At 33.1% G+C, this 18,043-nt stretch overlaps 2 pseudogenes; one reads left to right on the forward strand and one right to left on the reverse strand.

Moving 5' to 3' along the window:
- Positions 1 to 2,323: 2,323 nt before the first annotated feature.
- Positions 2,324 to 14,318, reverse strand: LOC133198415 (uncharacterized; annotated as a pseudogene).
- On the forward strand, positions 2,984 to 3,460 carry LOC133199156 (P2X purinoceptor 7-like; annotated as a pseudogene).
- Positions 14,319 to 18,043: the final 3,725 nt, after the last annotated feature.

Consider the following 18,043-nt stretch of genomic DNA (forward strand, 5'->3'; position numbering starts at 1 on the left):
CATTCGCTTTCTTGTTATTTATTGTTTATGTCACTTAAAAAAATCTTTATTAAATGAAAACATTGCCACAACGTAGTGACCTCGATATATCTCTTTATTTTTAAAAATAAAAAAAAAAATTCTAGCATATTTTTTCTGTTAATATGGATGACAAATCGTAATTTTATTCATCATATTCCAGTCGAAGTCGTGTTTATTCACCGACAAATAATAGACGGAAGGCAATTGACATCCCTTGTCCACAAACAGAGAGACAAAAAGAGATTCAATAATTTATTGTCTATTGCTCAGTTGTGAAATATCTATATAAATGCTTAATTCTGTTTGGCTGCACTACACTACAATTATCTTGAAATAAACATGAATTAATGTGATTATACTTAATATTCTATAATAATACTTGAAGGAAATGGCCTAATTCACAAGCTTACCAAGGAAAAGAACTCTTCTCTTTTTGTCTCCATCAAATTACAAAATGGGACAAATTTATATGAAATATATGATGAGTTTTCTATCTCTGATGAAGCAGACAACTACACACTCTTTCTTGGAGGACCAGCCAACGGAACTTTAGGTAACTGAAAGGTAGAACGTGTGAATATAACCGTGGTTCAGAGAGAGAAGGGTAAGAGTGTTTGTGTGTGTATGAGCGAGTGAAACGGAGAGAGAGAGAGAGAGAGAATTTTTTAAAATGAGACATGGTAAATATTTAAAAGAGCTTTGGTAATTCAATTTGAAAGTCCTGTCTACTAGCTGTTAAAGCTCTACTGCCATCATAAAATAGCCGCGAATGTAAACAAACAACCGCCATATTTCATCGATAGATATTAGTTAGTGTTCTATTGTTATTTGCTTACTATGTATACACCCAATTCTTCGCCACGCGTCAATGCATTTATCAAGTGACCAAGTACATTGTGTACCTCGAAGTGCCGGTGACGGTGGGTAGCGGTTACAGACCTATCGCGAATTTTGCAGGAGATACAGTTGCAACAAGACCAGAACACATCGTTATGGCATCCAATGTAAGAGAATTGCAGTAAATATATGCACAAAACACACAAGCACAACAAATAAGAGTGCTCACTTCCAAACGCGACCGACACCGTATGGTCACGCATGCAAACTCTAGGTCAATGAAACGTTTGTTTACGGTCAAGAGTTTCAGAGCATTGACTGGGGAGCAGTAATTATTTGTAAAATGAAAGAATAATACAATATTTGCACGAAAAATGTACTTGTTCATTAATTTCACAAGGAAACAAAGTATAATTCCCCAAATAAAAAGAAAACATCTACCTGGATTGCATATGCACGGTTTAAAACATAAAGGGGGTTGGGGGTATACGTTCTCAATGATGGCTAAAAATGCAGCCATTTTTTTTAAACTTGATTTTACAGAGGTCAAATTTTTTTTTAATTAACAATTTAATTTTGAAAGAATACTAGTACCATTCCTTCATTTATTTCTATACTTGAATGTGTAGTTCTGTGCCAAAAAAAAAAAAAACCAAACAAACAAACAAACAAAAACAAAAACAAAAAAAATAGGTAATGACATTTCCTAATTTTTATCATACATATGCCACATGCATCTTAGAAGTTTTGAGGATTGTTTTACATATGAAGAATTGCCTTTTTGAATGGAAAAGTAATTACTTGCACATATTCAGTAGGTAGTTTGGCAAACTTCTTGTGCAATTAACCTTGCTGTTCAAGATCTTTGATCAGTTGACAGGACCTTTTCCTGAACTTTAGACTATAGTTTTATTCCAGTAATTAAAAAACAAGTTAATAAAAATACAGCAAATCTTTTCTCTGTATCTTTCTTACAGAAGTAAAAAAGTATCAAAGAAACAAACAATGTGCCCAATTTGGCAATGAAAAAAAATTCTCAGCCATAAATGATGCTCACAATATTTCATGACTATTTATTTTCATCTATACATGAACAGTTCCCCAGAAATTGTAAAGATCATTAAAATGTTAGGTAATTGACAATAAATTGAAAACTGTTCACTAAAATAAAAAAAAATGTGACACTGTAAGTTCATAAAAAATTATTCACAATTCAATTCTGAAAGTTTAATACACAAAATGAAATTTTCATGCACATCTGTTTACAAATTGATTTCATATACATATGCATATATATATATAATTCCAGACCACTGTATTTGAAAATATAAGATTTTTCCTATGTTACCAAAATTTAAACAAGGAAACATAATTATATTTCAATGGTTTTGACAAACTGAAAGTTATTTAAAAAATGTATTAATAATGAAAATAATAAGTACTATTATAATATATATATTTTAAAAGTCCAAAGAACCTATGAAAAATAAGTACATGTATTATAAGAATTTACATTTAGCAGTGCTGTCCCTGTGAAAACAGAGGCAAATGAAAAAGCTGCCCATGCAAGAGAAGAGGTTGTACCAATTGCCGAAATCCCTGCTGTCAATTCAAAGAAAACACAAGTACGCAGGAAGTAAGTATGATGGATTGTTATCCTACACATAGGAGTGTTGGCTATCTGTTAATATGTTATGATGTTCACCCTTCCTCTATGATAAGATCCTCCTAAATCAATTGGTATACATGTATTTCGTAGATCTCACAATAACTATTAGTGTTGTAGTCTGCTCGTTACCAACCTTATGCTAGCCAGAGCACACGCAATGTCAGCAGGGGACACCTTCCTAGCAGAAATTATTTGCTAGAGGCAGCAGCAAGTCCTGAAAACAGAGAGGACAGTCAGTTGGTTTCAACATTGCAAGTATGTAACAAAAATAAGTTATGTTTATCAAATATTTAATACTTCTTGAAAATCATTTAAAAGGGTTAAAGAATCATAAATTATATTTTACGACGAAATTATTTTCTTCTAAATATATTAACTAAATGTACATATATCTCTTATGTTTCATTTTTCTCACTCTAAATTCTTTTATTACTATACTTGTAGGATATTGTAACACAAATGGATGAAGATGAAATGCGCCAAGTTTTGAAAAGAGCTGTAGAGGCAGAACCGGATTTCATGAGATCTTGCATCCAAGGTTCATTACAGTATGAAAACTCCAGTTCAGAAATTGCATGGTGTTTGTGTGGAGGATGAAAAGTATTTGAGGATCCTCGCATGAACCTATGCTGTTGTCAATCTCCATGCATTACCACAAAACCAGAGTTTAGAAATCTGTGTTTGCGGCATGATGTGCTGGAGATTGCCAACATTCTGAACTAGAGTTTTCGTACTAATCTTGAACCTTCGTTTGCCCCCTCTACCTTCCGTAACCAGGCATATCGTAATTTTGTTTTGTGGCAGCATGGTCCTCTTGGAGCAGGAAGGAGAGTTCCAGTGCCATCTTGTGTGACTGTGGCAGTTAGGAAGAGGTTTCCCCAACTAGATGGAGCGTACAGAGGCTATCATTCAGCTTATTCAGACTCTGAATAAAATCATTAGTTTTTAAAAATTTACCACACTTTTTTCTGCTTTTCATTTCTGAAAGTAAAAGCCTTGATCCAGGATTTGCTAGGCCTGATAAATTGGAAGAGATGTTGTCAAGTTCTTTGGACTGGCTACTCCTTGTATAAGCTGCACAAGGACTCCCATATATTTCCTTCATGCATGTTACAATAAGTTCTAAAAGTAAATTTAGAACATCACTTTTAATAACTTCATGAACAAGAAATTTTAATCAAATAGCAGTATATGTAATCAGGAAAAATGAATGAAAAAAAAAATCATATGAATTTACACTCTTATCCTAAAACAAAAAAATTGTTATGTGCATGTATCTACATGTACATGTACAATACATTCTAAAGGTAAACTGAAATAACTCAAAATAATAAAAATGTATATTGCATAAAATTTAATACCTGGAATGTATGTGTATTCCTTAATTGTCTTCTTTTCATATGCAACCCACTGCTTGGTTTTCCGTGAAAAGTGGGAATACACATGTGGTAAACCACTCTCTGATAATACTGGTAACCTATGAAGATGGTTGTTGTGATCCATAACAGCTAACATGTTTCTAGTGCTGTAGGAGTCATAGCTGTAAGACACTCTTTTAGGACCATAGTTCAGGAGAGTATGGCTAAAAAAAGTTCTCTATAGTCCAAGTTTGGCGACAGTTGACATAAAATGACATGCTTCCACACCATTCTCTGTTTGTAACAATTTTCCTAAAAGATTAACATACTACTTAAAGCTCAATCAAGAATGCAGAAATATGTTAAGACTTTAGAGATATAAAGAGTTATACATAGAAAACTTCCAAAAACACACCTTAGTTCCTGAAATCCTGATGAATTCCTACTGAGCCATTTTTCATTTGAACATGAGTTTGTAGGGTGATGGCATCTACATTAATGGAAGCATAATAAAATTTCTTTATGTCTATTCATACAAGTATCTAATTCATATTCATGGAGTTAAATGTGTGAAAGATCATATGTGTTTGTGATAGAGTGGTGAGGCTTCGAGTTGTATGATTGGTGGATATTTTAGAGTGAGGAGTGTGTGAGTAGTTTTACCAGTTTGGTAACAGGTGCCCATGCTTGGCACCAAATGCACTAACTAGCTCACTCCCAATTATCTAAGTGGTCAATTTATTTTGCCAAGAAGTCTATATACAAATACTGTGATAGAGTATATCATATCATTTTATGATCTGCTTAATGGAAGTGATGCACAATTTAATATTAAAAGGATTTCCCAATTACCTTCCTCCAGGCCAAAAGTGTTGGTTGGTGACATGATGGAGAATGCCAAACCACCTTTTCACAAATTTTTCAACTTTCCCTTTTGAAGTGATACAGCAGAACCAAAAATGATTCACTACAGGTCGAATCCAAGGCAAAAGATCTTTATTTGCTGCCTTTTTAGCAATTTCTCCCAGCATAAAGGCTAGTTTCTTGGCTTTGTGCCATATAAGCATTAAAAGATACTATACCTGGGGTGTCATATCAAATATAATTTGCCCAATATGAAGACAAAATTTTGTCAAAAATTAATGCAGAAAATATTAAAATAAATGAGAGTTTTTTAAATGCAGAGAAACTCCATTCAAGCATTACTGGTAATACATACTCTGTACTGAAGTTGCATTCTGTAGAATTGCCTTGCTGATCCTATTGCAAGATTAATAAATTTGGCACCCATGGTAAACTGATCCCATGATGCCCCAGAAAGGAGAACCATAAGTTGCAGCAGGATTGCAACAGCACTTCTCCCTCCATAAAATGGTGTAGAAATCCATTTTCCTACATGACCATTCTGACATACAAATGAAGTGGAAAATGTGAAATTCTGATAAGAGAACATAATCAAATTTAAGTTTTAAATCTTTTATGTTACATACTACAAGCAATCTGTGAATCAAAACAAACTAACAAACAAACAAACAAAAAAAAAACACTCCAATTTTACATGAATATTTTTTTTTTACATTAGGGGGAACAAATCACTGCATCCAGTTCCTAAGAGTTTGAGTTATCTTAATCATGTCAAAAGACAGTAAAATTTTAAAATCATACCACTGTGTAGTAAATCGTATACGTAATGTACTAATCGCATAAATTCAAGGAATCAATGTCTAGTTTATTGGGTATGCCAGGGCATCAACGATAGTTGGAAACGTGGAACTTAATTTGCATAAAATGTTGTCTAATAGATTTAAATTAAAAGAGGCCTCCCATGTCAATTTCAATAGTCCCCGCCCACTGACGCCAGACACAAAGACAGGCGCACAAGATTTACATGCATATTAGGCCTTCTTAGCTCCTGACCTTTCGCTTGGTGAAATTTACATTCTGGTAGAATTATCAAGAAATCAACTCACCTAACTTTCAAAGAGTTATCACAGAGAAAACAAATAGAAATGGAAAAACAGTCATGCATGTAAATCTATGTGATATTTTATTGTGGGGTAAAAAATGAATGTTACATATTTTTTTCCTATCTTGGTTTAACTTCATTTACAGCAGATGCTATTTTTAGTTATAAAAAAATCCTAAATTTGTTACTTATTTTGCATTACAGTGTTTGCCATTCACAAACCTTGATATATCTTTCCACATCCCATATTCATCTTCTTCCTCCTCTTCTTCATCACTTTCACGATTGTCATCATCTTCATCACCAGAAGATCCAAATATCTGTTTCATGATCTCATTTATTTGCTCAGTATCCTGTATGCATGTTTAAAAGACAATGACAGTATATTGACATCACTGTAATATATACTTAGATAAATTATAATGCATGAAAAGCTGGTTTCTTTTTTAAAAAGTATCTCTTCAAATACACAGAAACAGACAAACAAATCCCACAATTTTTTTTCACGAAATGGTAAAATGTATTGGGTTGGGCCACAACTGAATGCATGCTTTACAATACATGTAATACAGCACTAGTAAATATATTATATGCAGCTAGTCAAATCAGACAATGCATCTATCGCACTTGTATTAAAGGAAAAAAATAAGAAACGATAAATGAATATTACTTGCTTGAAGATTAGCAGTGCACAGAAGCTTCAATATATCACTTTTACATTCTAGATACTACTTACATTGTGTTCTTCCATTTCTTCATCTTCACAATTACTAGCATTGTCCGAAATATCGATGTCCATATTTCTGATACTCTAAAACAATATAAAACGCTTTTATTTTACAATTCCCTAATCCATCGTCACTTTTATTCGTGAACTACAATAATAATTGCTCCACCGTGTTTACACATGTGCTTTTGGACCTACTTTCATTTTCACTGAACATTTTCCCCTGCGCATGGGCAAAACATAACACGGTCAGTCCGTGGTGAGTGCAGAGGTCTGTTGGTCTGAGGTCCTCGTCAGAAACTTTTTACGTAGTAAATATATTGTTTTTATTCGTAATTGATTTTTTGAGATGCTTTTGCGTATGTTCGTTTATCTTACCTTCGTGTTGGAAATTTACAACCAGGAACTTCAGTTTTTCAGTGCATGCACGTGGCCTGCACAAGCACCAACTTCTGTGACCGTGTAACTGCGTGTTGTCAGAGTTGCTCAATACCAAGAATGCTTTCAAAAGTATTTATTTCATACCAGAACTCGAGATACTTCGGAACCTTTTTATTTCATTGAAAATTCTTGGGTGTTTTACTAATAGGCCTTGGGTAATATCCGATGCGATTGGAACCGACTGACAAAATTAGTCGTGCGTGACCACACAATTAGGTAGTACCTGGTTAGCAAATAGTAGGGTTATCGAAAACTAATATGGCCGACTCCGATTTGGCATTTAAAAGACTTCGGTAGAGCTTTAAGTATATGTAGCGCATGAGGGTGCATGCGCTTAGTTGGACGGGCAGGGTTTTTAGCGCTGGAGTTCTTGCGAGGAGAAAACGTTTGTAGAGTATAATATGTCATTTTTAATACACTGTGTGTATTGGTTCCTGAAAAACGAAATTTCAGTAATATCGGAAAGGGCTTTCGTCAGACGGAAAAACTTTAAAATCAACAAACAAAATAATGCGAATGGTGAAGAAAATGACCAATATTTTGGCACGAAAATAATAGATCAAAGATATTAATAGCAGACGCGGTGAGCAGCCTTCAGAAAGGTTAGAAAAATTAGGTCGTCCTTTGATAGTATTATTATTGAATTGTGTTACTATTTAATGACAACCATCGATGACAAATTAAATGCAAAGGGATCACATTTTGACCTTGAACTTCTGAGACACCATTTAGCACATATTTATCTTAACTATGAAAGTGATACAATTTTTTTGTGATTGGAGACCTAAGTTCTAGGATAGGCAATCTGAATTACATACTTCAAGATGTTCATCATATTTATAGATAATACTGTTAATCAATACAGACATGAGTAAATTGACTTTCTTGATGAAGCAAGCTTTTGTGTACTGAATAATAACTTCATGTATTCCAAGAAAGGGTACATCTGCTGTAGACTATATATGTGTATCAATAGATATATTTAGACAAATTAAAAACTTTGGGGTATAATCCGTGCAAAACCTTGCGGAGGAATTTGAAGAACTGAATTTTATCGGAATTAATCGAAACTTACGGATCATTCTTATATCATGTGTGAATTTAATGTTTCTGATTGTTGGCTAGTTTTTAGAACCCCGAACACTGAACATCGTCAAAACCGTTTTTCAACTTCATAGGATCCCAAATGATTTAGATTTTGACAAGTGAACTAAGAAGATCTACTTTGATAGCAACAATAAATCTAATTGAAAACACTCGAAAAACATAGGAAAGTATTAAAGAGATCTATAATCATTTAATATATGACTAAATTAGATCTATAATCATTTAATATATGATTGATTGATTATTGTTTTTTACGCCTGTAAGCAATATTTCGGCCATATTTTGGGGGTACGTGAAATTATTTACTACTATAACGAAATGGAAACCATGATCCGCAAAGTTAACTTAAAAGTTATAATAAACACTTTAAATCTAGCAAACCATACTGAACGGAACATTAAACAGACCTATGAAACGTTATACGGGAGACCAAAACTTAAAATTCATACGATATAAAGAGGAAAGAAACGTCAAATCCCTTTATACAGGAATATATTAAAGCACAACATTTGATAAATCTCTGCAAAAACATTTGCTACTGAAACTTAAAATATGAGCTCAACACACCCAAATGAGTTCTGGAATAAAATTCGAAACCTTGGTCCTAGAAATTAACACACGATGACCATGGAGATTTTGGCCATGGACAACGAAGAAAAATGTGATATCAAACTAAAGGAAAGCCTTGAAATATGGAGATTTAATATTGAAAATCAATATAATAGGAGTGGACGAATTTAATATCACCACTACAATCCATCAAAGTCAGATAAATATATCTGAGAAGGTCGGATGGAAAACAAATCGTATCAGTATATTTCCTTACAGTGATTTTAAATACCCAGAAGTCAAAAACATCTTTTCCAACAAATTTGTTATGCAATCACAATCTCCTTCTATTCTTAAGGATCCTTCTTCCCATGAATAACCGCGGAGTGGGTTCATTGTCATCTACCTGTAAACTTAACAGTTCTTTTATGAACAAAAAATATGAGTAATTTAGAAAATAAAGCATTCTAGCAGATGAACGAAATGGTTTAGGATAGGTTGTGTAAAGACAATTTATTCACTTGGAGTAATTTAGTCCAAAACAATGCAAAAATCTCTATATGTGTATATAGGGTCTCTATTTAGTTCAGGCACAGCGATGTAACGTATTTCAGTTGTTTGTCACGTGAAAATGTTTTAAACTTGGATAAAAAATGTATGGCTGCAAAAATGTAAAAGTTCAACGATATACGGATACATTTTCGAGATGAAATTGATTGCGTTTTCTCTGCGACAAATTCCTAAACATGACCTAAAATTCAACAGAAATGTAAATATATAACGATTATAACAGGGCGAGTGGGATAAATGGGGAAAGGAGTAAAAGGAAAAAGAGAATATGGCCAAATTGACTCAGGGCAAACAGACTTATGGACCTGATAAGGTTTTAAACCCCCTTTTTTCTTGAATTCGTTGTAAGAAAAGTTGATTAAAGTGGTTTACAAATTAAATAATTACTTAGAATGTGATGAAATTATATTAATTGCATATAGAATTACTGGTATAGGACTTGTCTTTAATTCTACAGGTGACAGGATGCTAAATACTACGAACTCTGTCTCTGTTCTGTCAGGGATGTACTTTAGCACCCCAGACAGAGACAACGACAGGTCTGGAGGTAACTATGCTGCTAACTGGGGTGGAGGCTGGTGGTTTAACGCTTGTCACAACGCCTTCCTTAACGGTCAATGGTCTTCGATAAACTGGGTCAGTCCATGGTATCCTACAATTCCTTTTGGTATAGAGATAAAGGAAACTGTCATGATGATAAAGCCTAACTGATTTTGTTATATGATGATAAAAAAAAAACCATAGACTGTTTTACATGATGAATTCACAGTTAACGAAGTATAGATATCTATGACAGTGAAATAAAGGAAACTACTATGTTGATGAAACCTCACTGTGCTACATGTTATGTATTACAAAATGTACAATGAAAATACGATATCTTATCCTTAAAGTTTCTTTGATAATGAATGTACATACAAGTCAAATTATAAATGATTGTTTTCATATCATTCTCATCGTTAAAACGTATTTGTAGAAATGTTCTTATTAGGCTATGGTGTAATTCATGTAGTCTTATTATCCAATGATTTTTTTATCGGTTTAATCACATAATAAAGAGATAAAAACAATAATTTTTCTTTAAAGTCGATTATTATGACGAATTCTAAGTTATGTCCTCAGTAGTGAAAGTGAAATTCATCTTCGGTGAAAGAAAAATTATCTGTAAAAATATATCTTTATATATATATATATATATATATATATATATATATATATATATATATATATATATATATATATATATATATATATATATATATATATATATATATATATATATATATATATATATATATATATATATATATATATATATATATATATATATATATATATATATATATATATATATTTGTTTTTGATTAATTTTATTTGACTCATATACACGAGTTTAGAAATGTGTATTTTATACAACAGATAATAAAATCTTTCTTTAATTTTGACAAATAAGATTAATTATATCAAGGGCACAATGACTAATGTTCGTCTTCCTGTTTAACTGTCTGTCCACAACTTAATGTGAAATAATAATTACTTCGTGGCAATTAAATTTTCGATGATTTTGTAGTATGAAAAGACACACAAATTTATGCCACCATGTAAAACTTTACATTAAAGACATCTTATCACTTCTTCAACCACTAAATCAATTAATTGCAAACTTAATATTTGTCCAGAAACCACAAAAAGAAAGAGGGCGTACAAGGCGAGAACAACCCTCTGGGACAATATATAATTGACAGCGAGTGCAGCGAGCTTAGAAGAAACAAAAAAATAACAGCATCTACTATACAACGTATTTCATTTATGATTGCACAAGACCCTGTAGTCTCGTTCAACCAGCCTTTCAGCTGTCTCCGTAAATTTCGATGTCATGTGACGTCACAGTCTAGACTGTGTCTCGTGCGGTTTGAAGTTTGAAGAGGCGGATCCAACAACGCTACCAGTGTAAGCTGTGTATAGGTTTTTGATGGAACAACTGCGCTCGCCCCAACGGTCACACCGTAAAACATATTATTTCTCAACTTTTTAAAGTTCACGAAGAATTTATAGGTAATATCTTAAAAACTCTTTGTTTAAAAATGTTTTGGTACATTTTGTGCCCCCGTTATCTAATATTCGGGAGTATATAGTTTTATCTGTCCGTCCGTCTGTCTGTTTGCCCGCAAAAAACTTTAACCTTGCTCATAACTTTTGATTTCATTAATTTCCGTACTGTGGTGTCATAAAAATTGACTTCTCTGCACTAATACAAGAGTAAGTAAACACTGACTGAACACATGAATATAAAACTATTTTGGGGGAAACAATCACTTCCTTTAGAGAAATGACCATTTACAATAATTTAATGAGGTTTCAATCATTCTGTTACAACCCCCCACCCCCCACCCACCCCCACCCCTCTTACCGTCAGTAACTTCACCCATTATTGCACCTAATGATGGAATAGATTTGTGAATTTAATTATTGACTATTAAATTAACAAATCTATTCATTCATTAGGTGCAATATATATATATATATATATATATATATATATATATATATATATATATATATATATATATATATATATATATATATATATATATATATATATATATATATATATATATATATATTTAATTTTGTCTTAGTTTTATTGTGAAAATACAAATAATGTTTATGCAAAATAAAACATATTTTACTGTTTTAAGCCGCATAGATTGCAGAATACTAAATAATTTAGCATAATAGCATGTTATCGATATATTTTCCTTACCTGAAATTACTATAAATTATCAAAGAACGAAAGAGAATTCTAGTAATAAATTCTATTACTAAAATATAAATTTTCCTTTTGCAAATGTGAACATTCCTTGTACACGTTATTAGCAATAAACAATGTTAATTAATGTTATATCACAGTCACAAGCAAATGTATGCAAAAGTCAACAGGTAAAAAAAAGAACCGCCGCTATTGTGATGTCAAATAACGTTGATTTGACGTAAAACGACATAGGTTCCTCCTTCAATCACACTGACACACAGCAAAATTAGAAGTCCTTGTAGCGTGGTTAACGCGTTCAGTCTGACGCCTAAACATGAGCTTGAAGAGGGTTCGAATCACACTTGAAGCTTTTTTTTTCTCATACCTTAATACATTAGTGAAAAGTATATTATTTTAAGTAATTTATTCAACGAAAGATACGGCGCAATTGTATAAAAGATGATATTGACAATATAATTTTTGAAGAAAAAACCCCAACTTTTCATGAACTTTATATTCAGAAATGTCTTCTATCAAAATTATCTACTATGAGTTTGAGGGAATGTGTATACTGTACTTATCTGAAAAAATCTTTCTGAACAATACATTTTATCATCTTTGTATTTCTTGAACGATAATGGGCAGCTTGCAGAAAGCAATGCCTTCAAATGCCTCTTCATGGTGATGTCATACATGTTTTTGTTTCCTGTTTTCTACATCTTCAATCTTAATTGAAACTTCCACTGACTCTCCTACTAAATTGTGACGCTGTTTATTAATTAGAGCAATCTGTCGCGTCTCGCCATAGGTCTCCTCATGTTTAAAGTTCCTCTGTTATGGTCCAAGTGTAACCAACATCAATACTTGACGTCCTTCTTGTCCACAACGATAGCAAACTACAGGACGTCTTGTGCAGAGTCTTGTAGTGACCTCATTGTATAGTTAGTTGTTCTATGACCACTGTTTCTAGCTCCACTAATAAAACGTCGTGATGCATATTGACTTGACCTCTGTTGTTGATATCCTTGGTCACTATCAGCTGAATAAACTTTTCTTTTCATTTCAGTGACATCCTTGTTTAAAGTTTGGATCATTGGTTTAATCTCTTGAAATTCTTCACTTTCAGCAATAGTCTGTGTGCTCTCGATTTTCCTTGATCTCTTTCTCTGGTTCAGTTCTTCTTCCTTCATCCATATTTCATGTCTTAATTCATCAAAATTTGGGATTTTGTCAAACACAAAACTGGTAGCGTCTTTCGATTTTGCTTTGAGTCCTTCATAGAAGATGTTTTTCAAAATTTCATTTTTTGCTGAAGCTTGTACAAGTCCTTGCTTTATAGTTTGATTCAAAAGGTCTTCTACAGTCCCATGCAGCTACACTTTCTTCCTCCTGCTGTCTAGTACTGTAGAATTTGGAAAGTACTGTAGCTTTTCTGTGAATGGTTCCATAGACGCTTTTGATTTTGTTTATAATATCCGAAATATTCGCATCAGGTCTTAAAACCAGAATAAACCGAGCACCAATCCGAGCAAACTATTCCGAGCTGCTGCTGACCCGTCAAACCCGCCGTGTGCTCCTTGTCATGATCGGGAAATAACGGGAAAATCCGTCGACAATTCAGTGTGTAAATAATGGCCTAACAATTAGTATGAAAAACGTCAGTCAGCATTTGACTCAATGATAAATTGTATTTGCTGACAAGGTCATTGTATCGACCATAGAACTTAGGAAATGATGACTTTAAACGAGACAGCTGATATTCTTGTTTCATCAACTTGTTTGTCAATAATTTACCTCGTTTTATAAATTGTACATACGTAGAGCATGCTCTTGCGTATCGAATCAACTGAGAGATATAAACCCCTATGCAGGTGATGAGGGTATATTGCTGCATAAGTAAGGGAAGTTGACGATTGAAAAGTTAAAGTCATGTTTATCATAAATCTTGGTTGTTAGAATACCATTATCGTCTTTTTTCTAGTAAAATATCCAAATATGAAACAGATGTGTCAGACTCTGTGGTATCTTTTATCTCAAGCTCACCTGGATATATCGACATAAGAATGGAAATAACCATTATTAATTGACAATACGTCGTCGATATATCTGAATGCCGAGTTGAAGGCCACAGCAAGTGTTTTCTTCTTTTCACGTATAAGATTTTGAACAAATTCTGTCTCATATGAATACAAAAATAGGTCTGCTAATTACGGGGTGCAATTGGTACCCATTGGTATTATGGTATCCATTTCCATACCCTTCACAGCATCTTCTTCATCTTTTTTTTGTGTTTTTTCCTCCTCTAATGGCTCTCCTTCCATTTCTCCAGGCTTTGATGAATCTTACTCTGCCTCTTTTGATAGAGGAAATTCAATTTTCTCAGTTTCTCAGTTTCTCTGTTTCTTAATCAGGGTTTCTCTTCCTTTGTTGCCTTCTTATAATTCACAAGTTTTACAGGTGTGTACTCCACTGCCAAGAGTTTCTGTTTTACTGTATGGAGTCTTCTAAAAATCTTTACTTGGGGACTCTGTTTCCTGTTTAACCCTTGCCTGTTCCTCTTTATCGACAAACCTATCTCCTTCTTTCAAATCAGAATTTCCCGAAGTCTAAGAAGTAGGTTCAGACAATGACATTTTTGTTTTGCTTGTTGTTTCTGGCCCACAATACCCAGTACAGTTAAGGCTATAAAAAAGAGGCGGAGCCTAATTTATACGGGAAACGTTTTGTATGACGTAACACATAAACATCAGATCTTCAAACTACCACAAAAGGAAATTATTTGCCATTTCAAACTGTTTCATAACTCTATACTACATCAAAACGTACTAGTATGTGCAGTTTTGTCATTAATTTAATCCCACACAACAAGATATAACCAATTCCTTGATCGCAATGCACTTGTCAATTTGACGTCATATCGAAGAAGTTTTCACAGTTTGTACGCAATGAGAGACTGATCAAGTTACATTTTATTCAATGAAAAATGTATTTTGTAATCAAATAAAATATTATTTGCAGATAGATAATATGCCATTAACTTGGATGTGGTGTCTATTTTACGATTTTATTCATATACTTTCCGTACATTCCCTAGACAAGAGATACTGTTGCATATTTGTATACAGATTCAGTGAAGGGTAACAAAGGAGATTTAATAAATTGATACATAGCAAGGGCGTGCTCTCACTGGATCGTGCCAAGCTTTTACATATGAACTTAAGAAGCATTAAGGTATTTGAAAAGTGCTGCGAACCTGGTGAAATCTTGTAAATGAATAAATTATATCTTTATTTAATGCAGTTGACCAGCAAAATATTCAACATGCGTTCTAAGAAATGTAATTTTAGCAATTTAATAGTAGAAACAATATAGGTTTGCAGCATTTTTTACAAACTACACAGAGTGTTGAAAAGAATTCTAAATCAAACTTAGATTTCTAACTTGGTTATACACTTGCAATTTTGGAATTTATGGAAGACTTCAGTGCTGCAAGTATATTTGCTTAAATCACCTGAATCCCAAATCACGTGACAAGTCTAAATAAAAAAACTAATCGTTCTAAACATGTAGATTTGAATCATATTACATCTGTCCGATATCAGTAAAGTCCTTCTAAGGAATGCATTTTTTTATCTGAAAAAATTCGACGATCTTTCCGTTTTGGCACTTCCTCTGACTAAAAAAACTGCTCATTGACCTTTAAGCTTCTTCCATTTCCTTTTACTGTGGCTGACTTCCTGTTGTGGGCTTCTTCATTACTCTGGCTAACTGTATCATCTTCCTTTTTACTCTGCTCAGACTGACTTTGATCAGTTGAGCTTCCACGTTCCTCCTTTCCATTTTGTATTGAGGATCCCTCTGGTAGCGTTATATCCTCTTGATCTCTAGGAATGTCCAAGTCTTTAGTGGGTCCCTGTAACAAGGATGGTAAAGATTTATTGACTTGAAAAATTTAAAATAAAACAGAACAATTCATGCTTGTGAATCAAAAATAAACTCTTGTCAAACATAAGTGGAATATTGAAGATCTTTATCTAATATTGAGGTACAAAAATATTATCGGAAATAAGTATAATCTATAACAATAATAAAATAGGAAACTTCATAAAACAAGTTATGGCGAAGAAAGAGGCTGATATATTACTACCGGACACCTGGTCCTTGCTTTCAGATAGTTAAGGCTACAATAAGGTGGTAGGGACTAATTAATATGGGAGATGTTTACTGTGAAATCAAACAAAAATATGACTCCTCAAAAAATACCAAAAATTGAAATAATTCATGGTTTAAAGCAGTATAAGAGCAATGAATAAATCAAAACTTACATATGAAATCATTTTTTTTATTTTTTAATGTATTTATTTATTTTTTTTTTCTTCTTTTTTGCTAGAAAAATCCACACAACACATAATCAACAAGTTACTGATCACAATGTACTTATCGGCATGAAGTCATCATGGAAAAAATCTGGCGCATTTTATTGAAATGATAGGCATATCAAGTGATATTTTACAATGAAAAATGCATTTTTTTTTATTTTTCAGAATATTATTAATAATGTTAGATAGGTCATGAACATTAACGCGAAACATTTGTTTTGTACCACTATTTAATTAAAATCAAGAAAATGTATTGAATTAATTCTACCGTGTTTCTGTGTTCCGGGCTGGCATGTTTAACTTTGAGGTGCCTCTGTAAGTCGCATTTCCGCAAGGGCATACGCTTAAGAGATCATGACCATTTCTTGAATGTACATAAAGGGTATTTTCCTAAATTTGAATAGTATTTCTGCTTTTGTGAAATCGAGAGTATTACTATAGAAATACATAAAATACTTTGTAAAAGTCACACATATTTCAACTTGAGCATAATTACTTCAAAGTTAAACTAATAAAATACGAATTCTGTTTGAAGCAGCAGCACTTTTTCCGAATTTACGTGATACGTAGACACAATGAATCACTTAAATTCTTAAAACAATTACAAATACAATTTATCGTTGAGTCAAATGCTGACTGACGTTTTTCATACTAATTGTTAGGTCATTATTTACACACTGAATTGTCGACGGATTTTTCCGTTTTTTCCCGATCATGACAAGGAGCACACGGCGGGTGTGACCGGTCGGCAGGGGATGCTCACTCCTCCATGGCACCTGATCCCACCTCTGATGTTTGGAGGTCGATGTTTGCTCTGGTCTATTTTGTATTGTTTAATGGACTTTTGAGCTTGAAAACAGTTCGTTATCTCCATATATTTTATTTTATTAGGATATGCCCTTGCGATATTGAAATTTGTGTATGACCTTCGTGCAGTGCATATTTTATGCATTTATCCCGTGACTGGCTAAGCAGGTGGCCAAACTAAATTCCCTACCATAATATATGGCGATAACAAGCAGAATTCAAGCTCAGAAGTCCATCCAAACAATGCAAATCAGGTGCAGAGCAAACACGGACCTCTGAATCATTAGAGGAGGGATCAGGTGCCATGGAGGAATGAGCCTCCCTTGCCTACCCCCCACCCCCCACCCACGTGCTCCTTGTCATGATCGGGAAATAACGGAAAAATTTGCCGACAACTCTGTGTAAATAATGGTCTAACAACCAGTGCAAAAACTCACTCAGCATTTGAATTAATGATAGACTGTATTTTCTGACAAGGTCATTGTATGAACAATAAAACTCACGAAATGATAACTTTAAACTAGAATGTTGACATTCTTGTTTCATTAACTTGTTTGTCAAAACAATCTCTCTTTAGAAATTGCTTATACGTAGAGTGGTGTACTATGGTAGTTCAAATAATATTACGGACATTTGATAAGGTAAAATTTCCACAAAAATAAATTCAGTTTTAAAGGGCATCTATTTATGCACTTCTATATTTCTTCAATTTTTTCGTAGTACACATTACCAGTGCTGCGTGATTGCATAGCTTTGAAAAAAAATTCTGTCAAATAAAAAGTATTACTCACTATATTCAAGAAAGTAAAAACGCAATAGATTTAGGAATGATAATTGCAAAAAACTGGTGTGTTTGAAGA

Source organism: Saccostrea echinata, unplaced genomic scaffold (assembly GCF_033153115.1).
Source record: "Saccostrea echinata isolate AGI-Se365-2 ecotype Australia unplaced genomic scaffold, CSIRO_AGI_Sech_v1 ptg000033l, whole genome shotgun sequence".
Classification (NCBI taxonomy): Eukaryota; Metazoa; Mollusca; class Bivalvia; order Ostreida; family Ostreidae; genus Saccostrea; species Saccostrea echinata.